The sequence below is a fragment of the Bos indicus x Bos taurus genome, chromosome 16 (genome assembly GCF_003369695.1).
Source record: "Bos indicus x Bos taurus breed Angus x Brahman F1 hybrid chromosome 16, Bos_hybrid_MaternalHap_v2.0, whole genome shotgun sequence".
NCBI lineage: Eukaryota > Metazoa > Chordata > Mammalia > Artiodactyla > Bovidae > Bos > Bos indicus x Bos taurus.
Window position 1 is genome coordinate 58,982,156 of NC_040091.1, and position 15,357 is coordinate 58,997,512.

Genomic DNA, 15,357 nt, shown 5'->3' on the forward strand with positions numbered 1-15,357 from the left:
AGTTTTCATGTTTGTGTAAATAAAGTTGAACACAAGATCTAAAATAATACCACCAAAAAGAGGGAAACTAAATTGGAAAAACCTTGAGGAAAAACTAACCTTGCACTGATGTTTTCCTGTTTATTGACCCATGTGATGAAAATTTGAGGAAATTTTGAAGAAAATGAATATTAAAAGAATATACTCTCCAAAACCTAAATGAAATTATTGGAAAGGATAACTCATTTAATCAAAATTGTAGAGGATATTGATTATTCAGATCTTAGCTTTGACTCTGTTTATTAAATTAACCTGAGATCTGATTTTATGTATAAAATAATGATGACTATCTTTTTTATTCCCAAGACATTCACTATTAGGAGTATCCAGATAACTTAGAAAGATTTTAAAGATGCTAGAATCTTCGAGGTATAGGATGGTAATGATAGTATTGAAAAAAGGGAAAATGAGAGTAATGAAGATTTAATATTGCAAGAAACATATCCTTCCATTTTTCAAATAATAGAATTTTATTTTTTCACATTAATTTTTAAAATTTTTACTTAATATTGGAGGATAGTTGATTAACAATGTTGTGTTAGTGTCGTGTGTATGGCAAAGTGATTCACTATACATCTATCCTTGTTTTTCAAATTCTTTTCCTATTTAGTTTATTACAGAATATTGAGTTGAGTTCCCTATGCTATCCTGTAGGTCCTTGTGGGTTATCTGTTGTAAATATAGCAGTGTGAACGTGTCAATCCCAGACTCCCGATCTACCGTTCCCTTTCCCCCTGGTAACCATAAGTTTGTTCTCTAAGTCTTTGGGTCTGTTTCTCAGATCGAATTTTAAATGTTGATAAATAATATCTGTGTACGGTAGCAGTCAGTATTTAAATTGGCTATTAAATTTGTATGTGTAAAATTGTGATTATATATCCTTTGCTGTATAAATGCTTTTTAGTTTAATGTAGTTCCATTTCTTTATTTTTGCTTTTGCTTATTTCACCTAAGGCAACAAGTCCAACAAATACTGCTAACAGCAGCGTTAAAAAGCATACTGCCCATGTTTTCTTCTAGACGTTTTATGATCTTAAGTCTTACGTTTAGGTATTTAGTTCATTTTTAGTTTATTTTTGCGTATGGTGTGAGAAAGTAGTCCAGTTTGAATCTTGTACATGTGGCTGTTCAGTTTTCCCGACACCATTTATTGAAGAGGCTGTCTTTTCCCTATTATATATTTTTGCCTCCTTTTCTTTGGTTAACTGACCATATAAGCTTGAGTTTATTTGTCTTACCTTGATCTCTGCGTCTGTTTTTATGCCAGTCCCATGCTATTTTGATTGCTGTAGCTTGTACCACTGTTTGAAATCAAGGAATGTGATTCCTCCAGTTTTGTTCTTCCTTCTTGATATTGTTTTGACTATTTTAGGGTTTTTTGTGTTTTCATGCAAATTTTTGGACATTTTGTTCTATTTCTGTGAAAAACGTTATTGGTATTTTGATAGAGATTGCACTGAATCTGTAAATTGCTTTGGGTAGTATGATCATTTTGGAAATATTAATTCTTTCCATCTGTGAGAATTCCATTTGTTTGTGTTGTCTTTAATTTCTCTCAGCAATATCTTATATTCTGACTGCAAGTCTTTTAATCCTTGGTTGGATTAATTCCTAGGTATTTTATTCTTTATGATACAGTTGTAAATGGGATTGTTTTCCTAACAATAGTTCTTTGTTAGTGTATAGAAACTCATCAGATTTCTTATGTTAATTTTGTAGCCTGCAGTTTTACTAAATTCATTTATTTGATAGTTTTTTTTGGTGGCATCTTTAGGATTTTGTATACATAGTATCATGCCATCTACAAAGTGACAGTTTTACTTCTTCCTTTCCAGTTTGGATTCCTTTCATTTCTTTTCTGCTGTACTGGGACTTCAAGTACTGTATTGAATAAAAGTGACCAGAGTGGGCATCCTTGTCTTGTTACTGATCTTAGAGGAAATTCAGCTTTTCACTGTTTCATATGATGTTGGCTCTGGGTTTGTCTGTATGGTCTTTCTTATGTTGATGTATGTTCCTTTTATACTCAGTTTGTTGAGAGTTTTTATCAAAATGGATGTTGAATTTCGTTGGAAGCTTTTTCTGCATCTGTTGAGATCATATGATTTTTATTTTCAATTTGTTAACATGGTGTATCATGTGCTGGTATTGAACTGTCCTTGCTTCCCTGGGATAAAGTCCACTTCATCATGGTATATAATTCTTTTATTGTTGAATTTAGTTTGCTAATATTTGCTGAGGATTTTTTGCATGTTATATTCATCAGTGATATTGTTCTATAATCTTTGTTATTTTATTTATTTTTTGGGGGAGGTCATGTCTCTCTGATTTTGGTATCAGGGCAAGGGTGGCCTCATAGAATGAGTTCAGAAGCATTCCTTGCTCTTCACTTTTTGGGAATAGTTTGAGAAAGGTATTAACTCTTGAAATATTTGATAACATTCACCTGTGAAGCCCTTTGGCCCTGGACATTTGTTTGTTGGGAGCTTTTTTTAAATTACTGATTCAGTTTCCTGGCAATCAGTCTGTTCATATTTTCTGTTTCTTCCTAATTCAGTTTTGGGGAATTGTATATTTCCAGGAATTTGTTCATTTCTTCCAGGTTGTCCATTTCATTGGCATATACTTGTTCATAGTAATCTCATGGTCTTTTGTATTTCTGTGCTGTCGATCAAAGCTCTTTTATTTCTGATTTTATCTATGTGATCCTTCTCTTTTTATTCATATACTTTATGAGTCTAGCTAAGGTTTATCAATTTTTATCTTTTCAAAGAACCTCTTCTTAGTTTCACTGATCTTTTTTTTCTTTTGTCTCCTTGTATTTCTATTCTAATCTTTATGACTTTCTTCTATCTTTGGATTTTGCTTGTTCTTTATTTTTCTAGTTCCTCTCTTATGTCTAAGGCTAGATTGTTTATTTGGGATTTTTCTTGTTTATTGAGGTAGACTTGTATCACTGTAAACTTCCCTCTTACAATTGCTTCTGCAGTATCCCATAGGTTTTGGATCATTGTGTTTTCATTTTCATTTGTCTCCAGGTATTACTTTTTTTATTCTCCCTTTGATTTCTTCAATGATCCATTGGTTGTTTACTAACATATTGTTTAGCCTCCATATGTTTGTAGTTTTTGCAGTTTTTTTCTTGTGGTTGATTTCTAGTCTCATACTGTTATGTTCAGAAAACATGATTTCAGTCTTCTTAAATATACTGATATTGTTTTGTGACCTAAGGTGTGATCTATCCCAAAGAATGTTTCATGTACACTTGAGAGGGATGTGTATTCTCCTGCTTTGGGATGGACTGTTCTATGTATATTTCTTTTACATTCAAATAGGTTAATGTGCTATTTAAGGCCAGTGTTTCTTTATTGATTGTCTAGATGATTTGTTCACAGAGGTAATTGGTGTATTAAAGCCCCCTTCTATTGTTGTGTTACTGACAATTTTTTCCTTTAATGTTTGCTTTATGTATTTAGGTACTCCTGTGTGGGATGCATAGGTATTTTCAATTGTTAACTCTTCTTGTTGGATCGATCCCTTTATCATTATGTAACGTCTTGTTTGTCTCCTGTCTTTGTTTTAAGGTGTATTTCTTCTGATATAAGTATTGCTATCCTGGCTTTCTTTTCGTGGAATTTAGTGTTATGTTTGGGTTCCTTTCCCCCGTTTTGGTGTGTATTTGTTACATATTTTCAGTTTGTACTTACCATGCAGTTCATGTGTAACAACCTGTTTACATGTGATGGTTTTACACTGATGCTCTCTTAACTTTGAGCACATTTTAACCACCCTACATTTAACACTCCCTACCAGGTTTAATGTTGTGACATCATACTTTACATCTTTTGTTGTGTCTATCCCTTAACTACTTATAGACATTCCCAGATTAGGGAAATTTTCAGTTATCATTTCCTCAAGTAAGTTCTCTGCCCTCCCCTCTCTGTTTCTTCTCCTTTTGGTAGCATGTGAATGTTAGCGCACTTGATGTTGTCTCAGAGGTATTTTCAAAACTACCCTTATGTTTTTTTTTTAATTCTTTTGTGTTTTTTTCTATTCCGCTTGAGTGACTTCCACTGCTGTGTCTTTTGCTTCACTGAGTTGTTCCTCCACACCATCTAATCTGCTTTGGATTCCTTCTAATATGTTTTTTATTTCAGTTATTGTAGTCTTCAACTCTGTTTGGTTCTTCTTTGTATTTTCTAACTCTTAACTTTTCACTCTCTTCATCTATTCTTGTCCCAAGTTCACTGAGCACGTTTGTATGAGGTCATTGCCTTGAATTCTTTATTGGGTAGATTGCTCATGTCTTCTTTGCTTAGTTCTTCTTTTGGAACTTTGTCTTATTCCTTTGTTTGGGACATATTCTTCTGTCTCCTTATTTTGCCTAATTCTCTTCCCCTGTATTAAGTAGGTCAGTTACATTCCTGATTTTGGGTAAGTGACTTATATAGGAGACATTGTTTGAGGCTAGCAGTCCACTCTGCCTGGTCACCAGAGGCCCCTGCATGGGCTCTGTGGGCCTTTCTGTTGTGTTGGGACTATGGTAGCTGGGCTGATGGATGGGGTTGGCCCCGGCCCCGAAGGCTGCCACGCTCTGCCTCATTCAGTGGCTGCAGGCCTGCTGGTACTAAAGTCCTTTTTATTTCACTCTTATGAGCTAAGTTTAGATGAACAGCTAAATGTTCATTTTTTAAATGAAGAAATGGGTTTTAAGTCAAGGTGTCAGACCACAATTCTTCTAAGTTATAAAGGAATGTTTAGATTCCTGATTTGTCCTTTTATCTTCCTCCTCACCCTCATCCTGGAATAGTAGAGATTAGTTTAGTTTTGTGAAAGGTGATTCAAAGGCGGTGCTGCCCATCTGGTTGTGCTGTACACCTACAAGTAGGGGTGTGTGTCATTTAATTGTCATTGTTGATTTGTCCTTATTTTGTAAAATATCCAACAGATGTCAGTAAGGTGTCTTAAGTAAAAGATTCCTTTTCTGACTCAGTTAAGTCATTTGTACAGAGTATTTATTGTAAGGGTTGCTGCAAGTCCAGAAGAACTGGGGAAGGAGAAATGAAGGAAGTCAGTGTTTAACTGTGGATGAGCTACTTGCTGAGTTTAGAAAGCTGTATCATATGTGTTAATATTTAAGTTAGTCTAATAAATTTTTTTTTTTTTTTTTTTACTTAGAGCCCTCTAAAATGGGATGCCCAGGTGAGGGGCCACTCTCAACTTGTTCTGAGGAAATACTGACCTCAGTCAACCACTCTGGTGACTGGAGAATTGGGTGGGAATGGTAACGAGTGGTGTAAACAATCAGGAATGGTTTTTGATTCAGCCTAGACTTCTGGGGAGAAAAATGGTTGATTGAACATAAGCATGTACTTGTATTCCTTTCAGAAACCTCACTACAGCTATAGTAATGGGATATTCCTTTAAAGACATAGTCCTTCAAGAATAAGGAAAATGGCAAAGAAGAAAACAACCACAAAAACCAATAATACATAATAATAAATCAAATGCTGGAAAGCAAAGGGAGTGTGGTAAATGACCTACCTGACCTGAGAAAGCCAGTTCTTAATCTAGCAGCAAAGAAAGCCAAGAACCAATCTGATTTTTACCACAGATTCTTCCAATAGTCCAGGAATCGATGGCCTCAGGAATGTATAGTAGTGGATCCCTCAGTCTTCTCCTCTTCCCAAGACCACTAGACAGTCGCTCTTCCCACCCCTATCTCTACCCTAATGTAAGGTTGCGGGTCAGTTCTCTGGGGGAGAAAACGCAAGGGTCTCTGGACTGGGCCATACCAGGCAAAATGGAGAGCACAGGGTATTTTACCAAATACAAGGGAATAAAACGAACACCTGCGAACTGATGAGACTCCTCTACCTGTCTCCCTCACTTTGTCTTTACCCTCCAGGCAAGAGATCAGTGTCATTGGAGAATTTACCAGCCCAAGAGCAAAGACCTAAGGACACTGACATTCCCGAGGCTAGTTGTCATTGGAGGGAAAGCCTCTAGCATGGAAGAAAAAATCCAAAACAAATGAAAAAGTAATTAAAGAAATTTGGAAGCAGAGATATGCAGGGAATAGAAAACTTTAAAAAAAGTTGTGATTATTTTCAGAGAGAGAAAATAGGACATACATGAGACAAGAACTGAATGTTAAATACAGAGCCAAAATACCGCTTTCTGCTGTGTATTAAAAAATTATAACAGAAATAAGACTCAATAATAGGAGCGTTAAAAGATGAAAATGAGGAAATAGCCCAGAAAATAAAGGGGAAAAAAGATAAAATAATTAGAGCATCAGATTAGGAAGTCAAAACAATGAGTTCCAGAAAAAGTAAAACAAAGGGGAGGAAATCACTAGCAAAATATTTTAAGAAAATTTCCCACAACTGAAGGATATGACGTTCCAGATTAAAAGGAATTACTAAGTGCCTATGACAAGGCAAATTTTGGGGAAATTTCAGTTTGTCTCTGATGACAAAGAGGCCATTCTGCAAACTGCCAACGAAAGGGAAGACATTACAAACTAAGGACCAGAAATCAGAATGGCTTCTGACTTCCATCAGCAACACCAGAAGCTAGAAAATAATGAGGGAGGCTCCAGACTTCTGAAGCAAGATTATTTCAGTACAGGATTCTGTACCATATAGCTCTAAGCCACTAATAGCACACGATAATAAAGACATTTTCAGACATGCAAGGTTAAAAAAACTACCTCCTACACACCATTTCTCCTGAAGCTAAATGGGATAAATTCTCCACCAAGAATGAGCAGGATGTGGGATATAGGATAGGATATCCAACAAGGGGAGAGATACAGGAAGCCCTTGGGAGAACCCTGCAAGGAGAACCCAGGTACACAGCCTCAGAATAATGACATCCAGTATAGACTGGAGCAGTCAGAAGACTGCTGTGAGGACTTCCCCAAGAAGACCACACTGATATATCTGAGTGAAACAACAGGAAGTGAATTTGGGATTGAATTAACAATAAGGACATAGAAATCTAAGCAAATAAATAATCAGACAATAACTAAAGCAAGTTTCCATGTTTGTTAAATCCTAGTTGTAACATCCTCTTAGACCTGAAGTGATAAGCAACATAGATAAATGCTTTTTATCAGCTTCCTCCAACTTTATTATTATAAGCATTTAATTTATAAATTTTACTCTATTTTATTTTCCACACACACAAAGTGTGATTTGGCACTGGTGAATACACACAGAATCTTAAAAGTCCAATGTGAACTGAATAGATTTTCTGGGATCTAACACCAAAAAACAACTGCCAAACAACTGTCAGTTCATTCTTTAAGAAAGCTGAGTTAGGGGGACAGACTGCTTCCGAAAGATAAGTGTGAAAAGTAGTGTGTGTGTGCGCGCGCGCAGTTCACCCTCTAAGAAAGCTGACTTAGGGGGACAGACTTCTTTGGGAAGATAAGTGTGAGAAGGGGTGTGTATGTGTGTGTTTTCCCCATGCTCAGTAGTGCCTGACTCTTTGTGATCCCACAGACTGTAGCCCACCAGTCTCCTCTGTCCATTGGCTTTTCCAGGCAAGAAAAGCCATGCCTTCCTCCAGGGGATCTTCCCGACCCAGGGATTGAACCCACGTCTCCTGTGTCTCCTGCATTGGCAAGCGGATTCTTTGCCACTGAGCCAGCAGGAAAGTAATAGGAGGAATTTAAGGGAAATTTCTACCACACAGACTGCAGAAATATATAGAAAGGCAAACAAGGCCCAAGGAGAAAGCTCTGCTGAGATAAAAATGCTGAAAGCGGGCTTGGGCCCTGCCTCAAAGGCAACAGCTGAATAACCAAAAAAGAGCAAGGAAGAAGACCTTGCGCAATCCTGGGGTTAGTGTGGGGCTCTGAGAAAGAACAACATGTGGTAACATGACTCCTGAGGGCAAAGAGCATTGCTATTCAGGAGCACATGACATCTTGATCTGAGGACCATAGACTCTCTATCTTGACCAGAGAGGGTTAGTGTCATACTAGTAACACAGGGGCACCGCGAGCATGTGGACCAGCAGCCTTCATGTCCAGCACCCATGAAGGGTAGATGTGAGTCTATTAAGGCACCTTGACGGAAACTTGAATTTTGTTCTTTTCTGTAAATCACAGGGAAACTGAAGGTCTGTACGTCGCATTTCCTGGTGTTGAAAGCAATAAAGGGCCAGCACTTAGAGTCAGTTGTGAGATGTATCTCTACTTAGGAGTTGCCTTAAGATAGGGTTTCTGTGACAGAAAAGGAGGAGGCCACCCCATTGGCGACTTTCCTGAGGCTCCCGCTGTCCATGGCTGAGCAGAGCAGTCATTGCAACAGGGGCATGGGCCGTGAGGACAGAACCCCCCAGGACAACAAGGCAGATTTCTGGTGAAGACAGTGTCCCCACACAGGTAAGCAAGCGTCTCCAAGTACCACTAGGAAGAAAGCTGAGCGCACATGGTGCCAGCTGCTGGAGGCTGGCTCAGGATGAGAGGGGAAGAGCATCTGAGTCTCTAGATGATGTTAGATGTCAGGACAGGGTGTTCAAGGCCTACCCCTGAAGAGGCCGGGGTGGGGTCCTGCATTTAGCCAAGCACAATTCAAAGTGGTCTTCAACTGCCATGAGGGATTCTGGAATGTCACTGCTGAGGAAGCGCTCCAGGAGAAGCTGCTTGTTGGGCTCCCCAGCCGCTGGACAAGCAGTTACCACAGCAGTACTGCTTTGTGTCAGAGACAGTGCTGTCACAGCAGCAAATCTTTCCTCTCACAAACGCAGCCATGTTCGTCCGTGATGAGGTGCTTCCCTTGATTGGAGTTCTGCACTGGTTGCTGGACTGACTGGCATTGCCCCAGTTAAACTGTACTTTCCATGGAATGGGCTGATCACGGTCTTGACCCTGGAGAAGATTCCGATCTCTTACTGCCCTCTTCTCCTGCTTGAAGGTGCTGGTGAGGAAGTAGAGGAGCAAAAGCCGGATGACCAGGACAAGCACCCACCTCTCCTACAAGAGCCAGTGCCACATCGTGGCCGCCAGGTTTACCATCCTGTTAAGAGCATGTGGGCCCTGCTCCTGTGTGGCATGGCTCCTATGCAGCCGGCAGCCCCATGGCTCAAGGGGGCACCAGTCCCCTCTATTATAGAAGCTAGATAAGTTAACACCCAAATAGCATACTTGAGTCACTCCTGGTTCTGCTCTCTCACTGACTGACTTAACATCCACCATCCTCTTAGTATAGTGGTGAGTATCCAGCCTGTCATGTGGGAGACCAGGGTTTGGTTTCCCCAACAGGGAACAGGGAGGCAACATTCCCTAGGGCTTCCCTGGTGGCTCAGATGGTAAAAAATCCGCCTGCCAATGCAGGAGACTCACGTTTGAGTCCTGAGTTGGGAAGATCCCCTTAGAAGGGGATGGCAGCCCACTCCAGTATTCTTGCCTGGAGATTCTCATGGACAAAGGAGCCTGATTGGTGGGCTACAGTCCATGCTGCTGCTGCTGCTAAGTCGCTTCAGTCGTGTCTGACTCTGTGCGACCCCATAGACAGTAGCCCACCAGGCTCCCCCGTCCCCGGGACTCTCCAGGCAAAAACACCAGAGTGGGTTGCCATTTCCTTCTCCAATGGGGTTGCATTAAATCAGACATGACTGAGCAACTAACACTAATCACAAGCAGATTCTAAGTTTTTACTATGTTAGCTGGTTCTAGAACTGACTAGAAGTTAGGACACTTTAAGGCTATCTCAGGTCTTCATCTGCCTTTTCTAAAAGCAATTTATTTGTACTCAGTACCTGATAATTCTGTTCTGAACCTGAAATCTGATTTCACCGCCCCCCCCCCCGAAATTTCCAGTCATATCAGAGATGTGGTGAGTTCCCAAACTGCTGTCCTTTGCACTCTTTCTCTTCAGAGTTTGTGATGATCGACTCCCTCCCCTCTTCAGAGCTCTCCTGTCTTGTGCAACAGTTTTTCTCTATTGGTTGTGTTTCTCCCACTCCGTACCTTCTTTACTGTTTCCCTTTTTGTGAAGTCTTATTCTTACCCTTCTTTGCTTGCTTTGTCCTTTCTCTGTAGATGACTTAGCCTGTTTTCATGTTTCTAAATGCCACCTTGGTTCTAATAACTTTTAAGTCTCTATTTCTGGCTTTAATTTCTCAGTTGCAGACCTGAATTCCCAATTGGTCGTCTGAACATCTTTACTGGAATGTTCAAAACTGAAGCCATTTTCTTTGTATAATTTCCTTTCTTCACCCCCTCCCTCCCCTACAGCCTGTTGTTCTTATGTGATTGAATTTCTGCTAAATGCCCACCATCCTTCTAGTCCTCCTAACGTTAACTTACTCATTTGTTTCTACATGCTGCTACTGCTGCTGCTAAGTTGCTTCAGTCGTGTCCGACTCTGTGCGACCCCATAGATGGCAGCTCACCAGACTTCTCCGCCCCTGGGATTCTCCAGGCAAGAACACTGGAGTGGGTTGCCATTTCCTTCTCCAGTGCACGAAAGTGAAAAGTGAAAGTGAAGTCGCTCAGTCGTGTCCGACTCTTAGCGGCCCCATGGACTGCAGCCCACCAGGCTCCTCTGTCCATGGATTTTCCAGGCAAGAGTACTGGAGTGGGGTGCCATTGATATCTTAATAACTGCGCATTGTATATCTCTTCTCTCGGTTCTCTTTTCTTCTTTCTATGTATCTCCTTTCACTGCTTGGTCATCATTATCTTCTTAAAAGCCCTCTTTGAATCATATTTCTTTCCTTTTTTCTTTAAGTTATTGTTGGCTCTTTCTTTTCCCTTTCTCTTAAATATTTACTTATTTGGCTGTGCTGGGTCTTAGCTGTGGCACACAGGGTCTTCAGTTTTCCTTGGGGCACGCAGGGTCTTTAGTTGCTGCACGGGCATGTGGGATCTAGTTCCCTAACTAAGGGTCGAACCTGGGCCCCCTGCATTGGGAGGGTGGAGTCTTGGCCACTGGACCATCAGGAAAGTCTCATATTACTTTATTTCTTTAAATGCTTTTTATAGGATCTCTAGTGTCTATAGGATAAAATTAAAATTTGCAATTACACTAAAGTCTCTCTGTATTCTGATCAGAACTTGACTCTCTCCCATCATCTTTTTTTTACCCATCACAGATTCTCTAGGTTCTCTGGGCTCATAGGTCTACTTCAGGTTCCCCATGCATTCTCATACTTGGGCTTCTGCTCACGTTGGGCCATCAGCCTGGTTGTCTTACTGTAGTCTCTCATTCTGCTTCCCTCATCTGTGATAATCACATTTGTCCTGAGGCCCAGTTAGATATCTCCTCTTGGCAATTGTTTCCTTTATTCCACTAATCAGAATTCATAGCATTTATCTCTGATAAGCAGTTCCTCTTTTACATCTAATACTGAAAGTATGTCCTTACCCTTTTAATAAGTTGTTGGTGTGTATCTTCTTTACCAGATTGGAACTTCTTAGTTGACAAGACTGTAGCTTCACTTTGGTGTTGTCATGGCAACTGACAGGTTTTGTGCATTGTTGCCGAATAAGTGAGTGACTGATTGTTGAGCAAATGACTGACATGAGACACACTAGAGAAACCTTTGCTTGACTTTTTCAGGTGAGACACTTCAAAGTAAAAGATAATCTTAGCTGTGGGAAATATTCTTTCCCTCTAGCCGCCCTCTGCAGGGAAAACCACATCCACTTCAGAGAAATATTTTTGGAATGAAATCAGAGAATTAGCATCATTACGTGGCCGCAAGGACTATAAACAGTTACTGCAATTGCCACAGTTGGTTCTGATAAGTGTGAAGTTGGTATGCGCCACTGTCCATGTTAATAAGTCATAGCACTCAGTGTGCCTGGCTGCACATGGCAGATCTGATCTCTTGAGCTGTGCTGCTAGTTGATTGGAGGAGGGCATGGCAACCCCCTCTAGTATTCTTTTCTGGAGAATCCCATGGACAGAGGAGCCTGGCAGGCTACAGTCCATGGGTTGCTAAGAGTCGGACACAACTGAAGTGATACAGCATGCGTGCTAGTTGATATTGTAACCATAGTGGTGTTCGTGAGCATGACACCTATGCTTTTTTTCCTAAAAGATTTTGTTAGTAGTAAATAGCTTTTATTAAATATTATCTTGCTCCTATACAGAATGGTAAGAGAAAATACATCCTTTTAATAACAGAAAATGATCTTTTTTTAAAAATTATTTAATTTTTTGCTGTGCTGAGTCTTGTTGACTAAAACACGATGTACAACTTCAGAGTTGTGAGTTAAGTTTTGTCTGGAGCAAAATGAGGACTGCAGTCCGTGAGGCAGCATAGCTCTGAGAGACTGCTCCAAAGCGGCAGTGGGGGAAAGTCCATATATAAGGTTTTGGTGATGGGGGAGTTCAATACCATGCTGCTGCTGCTAAGTCGCTTCAGTCCTGTCCGACTCTGTGCAGCCCCCTAGACAGCAGCCCACCAGACTCCCCCGTCCCTGGGATTCTCCAGGCAAGAACACTGGAGTGGGTTGCCATTTCCTTCTCCAAAGCATGAAAGTGAAAAGTGAAAGGGAAGTCGCTCAGTCGTGTCCAACTCTTCGAGACCCCATGAACTGCAGCCTACCAGGCTCCTCCATCCATGGGATTTTCCAGGCAAGAGTACTGGAGTGGGGTGCCATCGCATGAAGCACTCATTTTACAAAAGGTTTTTTGTTAGTCATGAGGATCTGATGTCACCATGAAGGGGTTTAGTGCTTCTGTAGATATGGGGAGATGAAAGGATTGAGAACATAAAATCTGTTTCTAAAAACATCCAACTATCTAAAGACCTGTCTCACCAATTTCCCTGGAGCACAGAGTGCTTCACTCCACCCTGAACTCCCTTGAGGGTTGTTGAAGGTCAACAGCCATAGCAGCATGGGGCTCAATCTCCATAGAGGCAGATGGCAAAAGCCTTTGTTGTTCAGTCGTTGGCAGTGCTCTTGGTAAGTGCCAATTTGTAGTTGACAGTCTCCATGCTCTATACAGTCTTTCTCTAGTTGCCGTGTGAGGGCTTCTCATTGCAGGGGTTTCGCTTGTTGTGGAGTATGGGCTCTAGATGCACTAGCTCAGTAGCTGTGGCTCTCAGATTTAGTTGCCCTGCAGCATATGGGATATTCCTGGACCAGGGGTCAAACCTGTGTCTTCTGCATTGGCAGGCAGATTCCTAACCACTGGACCACCAGGGAAGTCCAAACAGTTTATCCTTTATGTTGCATTTCAGCTTGATAGCACAAACGTGTGTACTACTGTTGGAGTTAACGGTTATAAGATTAATTAGTATATCAAAATCGCAAGAGCAGATTTAGCAGTTACTTCATAGATAGGAAGTTTACTGTGGTAGGAAAGAAGGTGCCTGTCTGTGACTGGAACTCTCTGTTCTCTCTGGAAGGATTGCTTTATTAGAGGCACTCATGGGCAGTGGAAATGGCACAAGGTTTGAAGTTACTGTAACTGGCTTCAAATTTCACCTCTTCTCATCATTACCCCTCAGCCTCAGCTTCCTTATCCAGTGAGATTTTTATTATGGTTTGAAAGAAGAATGCAAGACCAACAACATAAATTTTGATTTGAGACAAACTTCAGTTCTCTCTGACTCTTACAAAACCATGGAACCAGTGAGATAATGGAGTAAGTGTTAGTTTCTCATTTTGCCTGGACAGGTTTAAATTAACCCAATAAGGAAATTGGAGGTGTGGCATCTTAGGAAACATCCTGTCTCCGTATCTCATGACTTTACTCATTTGTTTTTCCATTTTTACTTGCACAGTTTGGCAAATTCCTTTCTTCTAAAGTACAGCCTAATTCACCATTCTGTTATGTAACTTGAGGTAGAAAGATGGGAGTGGAGTTGTTTATAGTGCGTCTTGAGATTTAATTTTGAGACTTAATCTTGGCTTTTGACTGCTATAGGAACTTTTCCAAAATGAAAAAATATATGATTTAGGTAAGTGGAGCCAAATTATCTAAACATTGCTTACTTTAGTTGCGCCAGTGGTCTCTCTTTCTCTCCCCTTTCCCCCATCTCTCCCTCCCTCTCAGTTTCCTCCTCCATCCCTCCGCATTCTTATTTTTTGGAGGGAGGAGGAGCAGGGAACAGGATTGGCTCAGCTACTTACAAAAGCCTTTTTAGTTTGTATTTCAAACAGAAGGATTTGTAAATCAGATAGGTGGAACATCTAGTTATGTTTGTGTCCAAAACAGCCTGAAGCTGCCTCCAGGGATGAAACCTGTTTTTTTATGACCCTAAGGGCTTCCCGGGTGGCTCCGTGGTAAAAGAACCCACCTGCCAGTGCAGGAGGCACAGGAGATGCTGGTTCCATACCTGGGCTGGGAAAATCCCCTGGAAAAGGAAATGGCAACCAACTCCAGTATTCTTGCCTGGGAAATCCCATGGACAGAGGAGCCTGGCAAGCTACAGATCAGGGGGTCACAAGGAGTCCAACACAGATTCGTGACTGAGCACACACACACATGCATGCTCTTGGCACTCACCTGCCGTCTAATTTCTGTAGTAACAATGCTCAAGAAAGGAAGTTCCCAAGTTTCTCATAAAGCTGTTGTATCTGTTGGATTGTTCTGGTTAACTTCTTTTCTCTGAAATGTACAGCCTATTTTCTTTTTCTTCAGAAATTTACAGGTTTAACTGTTTTCCATTTTAATTGATGGTTAATATATCACAACAGGAAATTCCCATCTAGTTCATTTTTTTCTTTTGCTTCCAAAATAATTTTGATTGTGTTTTGCATATTTTTTTCTAACTCTGCAGAGTAGAAAATAACAAGATAAACTCAAGGTAGAAAAAAATAAAAAGAAGATGAATTCTTGGGATGGGAAGGAAATAAAAGAAACTTGAAATAGGAAGAGAACTGGTGATACAGATTATTATTTTATGTCAGTTTATTTTTCAATTTAGAGGTCTTTCAGTTTTTTCCCTTTTACTTTAATCAAAGTAGTGCCATCAGAGTCAAAAGCATAGTTAAACAAACCTTTTGTAATTAGTTTTTAAAAGTAGAAATTGTAGGAAGTATCCAGATGTGTGTTAGGAACCAGATGATCTAGGAAGGGAGCCAGTGAAATAATACATTGGGAGTGACTGAAAGTAAGAGAGAGAAAAATATATTTACAAGCAGACTATCATCAGTAGTACACAAAAAACAGTTAGATAAAAATAGCCTTGGAGCAGCCGCTGAAGGCTAGAAAGTTCCACAGTGGTAGATAAGCCTCCCAAAAAAGAAACCCCTTGCAGAATAGGAGTGAGGGGGAAACGTGGCCTCTTCTAATAACGTTTGACATAAGTGATATAGCATAGGGTCGTTGGTAAAGATGA

The 15,357-nt window shown here is 40.4% G+C and overlaps 1 protein-coding gene and 1 pseudogene across 7 annotated transcripts in view; one reads left to right on the plus strand and one right to left on the minus strand.

The window, feature by feature from the left end:
- Positions 1-15,357, plus strand: part of RASAL2 (RAS protein activator like 2) — a 397,250-nt gene that overhangs the window by 218,143 nt on the left and 163,750 nt on the right. The window lies entirely within an intron of this gene.
- On the minus strand, positions 7,643-9,363 carry LOC113906797 (annotated as a pseudogene).